Source organism: Procambarus clarkii, unplaced genomic scaffold (assembly GCF_040958095.1).
Source record: "Procambarus clarkii isolate CNS0578487 unplaced genomic scaffold, FALCON_Pclarkii_2.0 HiC_scaffold_98, whole genome shotgun sequence".
NCBI lineage: Eukaryota > Metazoa > Arthropoda > Malacostraca > Decapoda > Cambaridae > Procambarus > Procambarus clarkii.
The window spans coordinates 1,482,245-1,488,096 of record NW_027189131.1 but is presented as its reverse complement, the minus strand read 5'-3'; positions in this window follow the sequence as shown (position 1 = coordinate 1,488,096).

The window sequence follows — 5,852 nt, the reverse complement described above, 5'->3', positions numbered from 1 at the left end:
GATTTTCGCTTCCTGTTTCATAATTCTGTGTGCTTGCAAATAAAGCACTCACATACACCCTTGCCTTTAGTACTTGTAGGTTGTATGTAACCAAGATTGTAGAGCATAAGGTAGTATTGAAAAGATTATATGAAAAGATGAATTTGTAAGGTAGTTTTGACAAGATCACTTTGTATGGTCCCACACAGGAAGAGATTCAGCTTGCCTCAAAGAGTGTCCGTCAGTCAGGAAGAGATTCAGGTATTCTTGAAAATATCTATGGAAAACACCACCATGGAAGCCGCTAACACTGTTCATCTATGCTACTTGTATCAGATGCATCATAACTGAGCGCACTTAACGACTCATCTATGTACCATCTATATAAATTGGAGATGGCGAGGGTGGGCTCAGAGCTACAACTGGATACGCTCGCTGTATCATGCTCATAGGTGATGTATCACTTGCATCCGACCGTTGTGTTAAGTCCTTATTACGCCTAGCTTCATGAATAACATGACCCTTATGTTCTTCAAACAATAAGGTCTGAATTTCACCGACTGAGCGCAATCTTTCAACACCGTGTCGGACAGGTGTTTGGGAGCCAGAGGCACCGTGTGCCACGAATGGTTGCATGCACAGTACTAACCCAGCCAGCAGTCCTAGTCTTATGTGGGCCTGCGGGCCGCTCCAAGCAACAGCCTGGTGGACCAAACTCCCACAAGTCGAGCCTGGCCTCAGGCCGGGCTTGGGGAGTAGATGAACTCCCAGAACCCCATCAAGCAGGCTGAGGACTTGCGCGCCCATGACTTATTGGCTTCGGTCGTACATTTCTTTTTCCTCTTGGAGCTGTCTTCGAATTGGCTCGAGGAGGATGTGGAGGCGCTTGGGGCCATTCCTGTGTCTTGCGCCTTGGTCTCGGCTGCTCGTGTGTCGTCCGCGCTTTTGAAACTGTTGCACCTATTCTGTGGGATGTGCTGTCACAGATTTTTGCTGCGCATCTCACGTGTTAGCAGGTGGTTCTCGCTTTCTCCTTAGAATCTATATAATCCCTAGCTCTTAGGTTTTCTTTGCCCTTATGTCTTTTGTTGCTTGTGGCTTCTGTGGTCGAGCAGTACATGCCGGCGACTTTTTCCAGTTGCCATCCGATGTTTGACTTGTTGGTTTCCGGGAGTCATGGGTGGGTTCTTCCCAGAGGGGTCATGCCAGAGCTCGCGGTTCCGCTCGTCGGGGTAGGCCACAGGTGCCAGTTTCGGAGTCGGCACCGCTTTCAGTCCCGGCTGCGCCTGGTCGGCGCGATGCTCGCTCTGTGCACAGATTGAGTTCTCGTAAGGGGCGTTGGCCCTTTCGCGGTTCGCTCCATTGACGGGGCGATGGGGAGGAGGCTTGCTCTTTTCGCTCACACCTGGTCTCACGATTGTGGGTTTTTCGGGTCGTTTCTCGCGGCCTGGGGTGGCCAGTCCTGAATCCTTCTCCTTCGGGTGGGTTCAGGACTGGCAGGGCGGGCCTCTTTCCCTGCACTCTGTCAGGTCGTCTTGGAGTGGGTGCACTTGAGCGTGGTCGAAATGACGACGTCTCTCGGGTGGGTTTCCCGCCTGTTTTCCAGTTCTTAAATGGGACTGTGCGGACCTGCAGGCCATCTTGGACTTGTCCCGTCTGAACCCCTGGGTTTCTTGCCCCTCCTTTTGGATGATCACTCTGTCCCAGGTCCGGCTTCTTTTGGAGCCGGGCGCTTGGATGGTGTCCCTGGACCTCAGGGACGCTTATTGGTACATCCCGATTCATCCGAGGTTCAGGGACCGGTTTAGGTTTGTTGTGGGGCATCAGAGTTACTGCTTTCGTTGTCTCCCATTCCGGTTGAACCTGGCACATCGTGTCTTCACAAGCCTTACCCGGGTCGTGGTGGCCCGTCTGCATCTGTTAGGTGTTCGGGTGTTGGCTTACCTCGACGACTGGCTGGTTCGAGCTCCCAGTGATTGTGTCTGCTCGCCAGGGGTTTGGTGCTTCCCCAGCTAGCTGGGTTTGGGTTCCTGGTGAACTGGCGGAAGTCCAATCTTGTTCCCTCCCAGGTTTGGGCTTAGCTGGGCTTGTGTGGAACTCTCGGACTGCTTCCTTGCCTCTTCCTCCGGAGTCTCTCCTTCACCTGCGGTCTTGCATGTGCTCGTTTCTGGAGGGCTCTCGGGTCACCCGGTAGTTGCTTGAGGGTCTGTGCGGGAGCCTGAACTTTGTGATGATGGTCTACTTGCCGGGTCGGGTTTGGCTTCATCGGCTGTTTTGGTTCCATTGGGAACGTCCTTTCCGCCTCTCACGCAATCGCTGGGTTCAACCCCCGGAGGCATTACGTTGGCTGCTGTGTCGCCGGCTTCCTCTTGGGGTTTTAGGGGTTTCGTGCCTTGGCACCTACCTGAGCCCTCGCTCGATCTTCATACACACGTGTCGTCTCTTGGCTGGGGCTTTGTGACTTATGCTCACCAGGCCGGCCTGGGATGGTGAGGTCTGTCCTTCCGTCAAGCTCATGGCACGGTGTGGGGGTTCGCTGTTGTGTTGATGTCACTCTGGAGGTTTCAGGGTCGCTCGCGTTTCAACGATCCGGCTCCATTCGGACTGTTCCTGGTGGTTCTTGCCTGAACCATGTGGGGTTTGATGCGATCTTTGGCTCTTTGGGTCTGGTCGCTTCGGGTGACTTGTCTGCTGAGTTCTCGAGGTTGGCTCTCCTTTCGTTTCACGTTCAGGGTACACGTCACGTCCTAGGTACTGACTCGCTTGGAGCCTCCTGGAAGTGTGTTGTTCTTCTGGCTCTTTGGTGGCCGGCCCAGCCTTGATTCAAGCGCTGTTTGCTCTGTGTTCAAACCCGAGGGTCTTCTGGGGCTCCGCCTCATTTTGCAGATCGGTCCAGCCAGGTACATAGCTGGTTCGTTCTTCTCCTTGCGTCTTCGCATTTGGGGCTCTTGTCTTGAGATTTTTCGTCCCTTGTATGGGCGCAGGTGGCTTCGTTGTTGGTCTCCCACCTGCGTGCTTCGTCTTCGGCGGCAGTATGAAGTTTCCTTCCAGTTTTCCTATCCCTGAGTAAGTGTACTTCGGTCTCTTATAAGGTTGTCTTGTCCTTCCTTTCGTGGTTGTTCCATGACCGTAATCTAATGCCGAATACTATCGCCTCGTATCGTACAGGGCTAGCAGAGCCACTCCTACTTGCGTTCGGTGTTGATGTTACTTCTGCTCCGTTCCACAAGCTATCTCTTGTGTTGCTTCACCTCCGGCCTGCTCATGTGCTTCCGGTGCCTTCTTGGTTGTAAGCCCAGGTTCTCTCTCTCTCTTTCTTCTCCTCGGTTAGTCGTATCCCTTTCGACTGAAGATTGTTTCTCCAGGTCTCATTTTCCTGTTGGTGTTGGCCTCTGGGGGTCGGGTCGGAGAGCTTCTGGGTCTCCTCTGCCGCACAAGTTTTTTTCTGCTCGTTTGGTCCTGGTGGTAGGTTTGTTTGCAGGAATCGCCTCCTTTTCTGGTGATATTTGGGTCTGCTGATTCCTGGAGGGGTCCACACACATACACACACACACACACACACACACACACACACACACACACACACACACACACTCACACACACACATACACACACACACACACACACACACACACACACACACACACACACACACACACACACACACACACACACACACACACACACACACACACACACACAACATGGATTCAGGGAGGGTAAATCTTGCCTTACAGGCTTGATAGAATTCTACGATCAGGTGACACAGATTAAGCAAGAAAGAGAGGGCTGGGCGGACTGCATTTTCTTGGATTGTCGGAAAGCCTTTGACACAGTACCGCATAAGAGGCTGGTACATAAGCTGGAGAGACAGGCAGGTGTAGCTGGTAAGGTGCTCCAGTGGATAAGGGAGTATCTAAGTAATAGGAAGCAGAGAGTTACGGTGAGGGGTGAGACCTCCGATTGGCGTGAAGTCACCAGTGGAGTCCCACAGGGCTCTGTACTCGGTCCTATCTTGTTTCTGATATATGTAAATGATCTCCCGGAGGGTATCGATTCATTTCTCTCAATGTTTGCGGACGATGCTAAAATTATGAGAAGGATTAAAATAGAAGAGGACTGTTTGAGGCTTCAAGAAGACCTAGACAAGCTGAAGGAATGGTCGAACAAATGGTTGTTAGAGTTTAACCCAACCAAATGTAATGTAATGAAGATAGGTGTAGGGAGCAGGAGGCCAGATACAAGGTATCAACTGGGAGAGGAAATTCTTCAGGAGTCAGAGAAGGAAAAAGACTTGGGGGTTGATATCACGCCAGACCTGTCTCCTGCAGCACATATCAAGCGGATAACATCAGCGGCATATGCCAGGCTGGCCAACATACGAACGGCATTCAGAAACTTGTGTAAAGAATCATTCAGAACTTTGTATACCACATATGTCAGGCCAATCCTGGAGTATGCAGCCCCAGCATGGAGTCCATATCTAGTCAAAGATAAGACTAAACTGGAAAAGGTTCAAAGGTTTGCCACCAGACTAGTACCCGAGCTGAGAGGTATGAGCTACGAGGAGAGACTACGGGAATTAAACCTCACTTCGCTGGAAGACTGAAGAGTTAGGGGGGACATGATCACCACATTCAAGATTCTGAAGGGGATTGATAGGGTAGATAAAGACAGTCTATTTAACACAAGGGGAACACGCACAAGGGGACACAGGTGGAAACTGAGTGCCCAAATGAGCCACAGAGATATTAGAAAGAACTTTTTTAGTGTCAGAGTGGTTGACAAATGGAATGCATTAGGAAGTGATGTGGTGGAGGCTGACTCCATACACAGTTTCAAGTGTAGATATGACAGAGCCCGATAGGCTCATGAATCTGTACACCTGTTGATTGACGGTTGAGAGGCGGGACCAAAGAGCCAGAGCTCAACCCCCGCAAACACAACTAGGTGAGTACACACACACACACACACACACACACACACACACAGAGCGGGACCTAGTTCAGGCGGGACCAGGAGAGCCAAAGCTCAACCCCCGCAAGCACAAATAGGTGAGTACAAATAGGTGAGTACACACACACACACACCACACACACACACACCACACACACTGTTACGAACCCGGATCCAGCGTCCGAGCCTGGAGCAGTGACAACCACGCCATCTGTGGGTCAGCTCCCGAAACCCCCGCCAAACGGACGACGACACCTGGTGAGGACAGCATGTACTGGCCTCGAGGACCAGTTTCCAGTCTGGTTCAGCGCTCAACACCGCCGCTCCTGACCTCTGGTGAGGTGGTGCTCCGACGACAGCGCCATCTATAGACTGGATACGTCAGGTGTTTGTGCCCGAGCCCGTAAGTGAGGTGTATTAGTGTCCCGGTTATTGATGACGTGTCTGCTTACAGAGCCGACCTGGGACCACTGTGATGGAAGTGGAGTCAGTCTACCCGAGGCAGCCAGTCTCCATACTGTGAAGTTTGCTGCAGCTGTTGTGACGTCGTCCCCCCGGAAGAACACACTGTGGTGTGTTAGCCTGCCAGTGGAGTGGCAGTGAAAGGATTTACCCGGGACCGACTGTTGGAGACGATCATCCACTGGGGTATTGAGGACAGGAGGGTGATTTGTGATATCACACGAGACTCCTGTCTAGGGCGTACCCCTTATATCGTTCGTGGAGTGACCGTACCAGCCTTGGTGGCTCAGTACCTGCCAGCAGACCAGCTGGACGTGTGGTTGACGGCCTCCACGACGGTGCCCCCAGTGGACCTGCGTTTTGGCTGACCTGTGGCCCGGGTAGGCTCGGCATTCTCAGAGGACACGTCGTGAGGCCACGAAGAAAGCACCAAGGACTCAGCACCAAGTGGTGT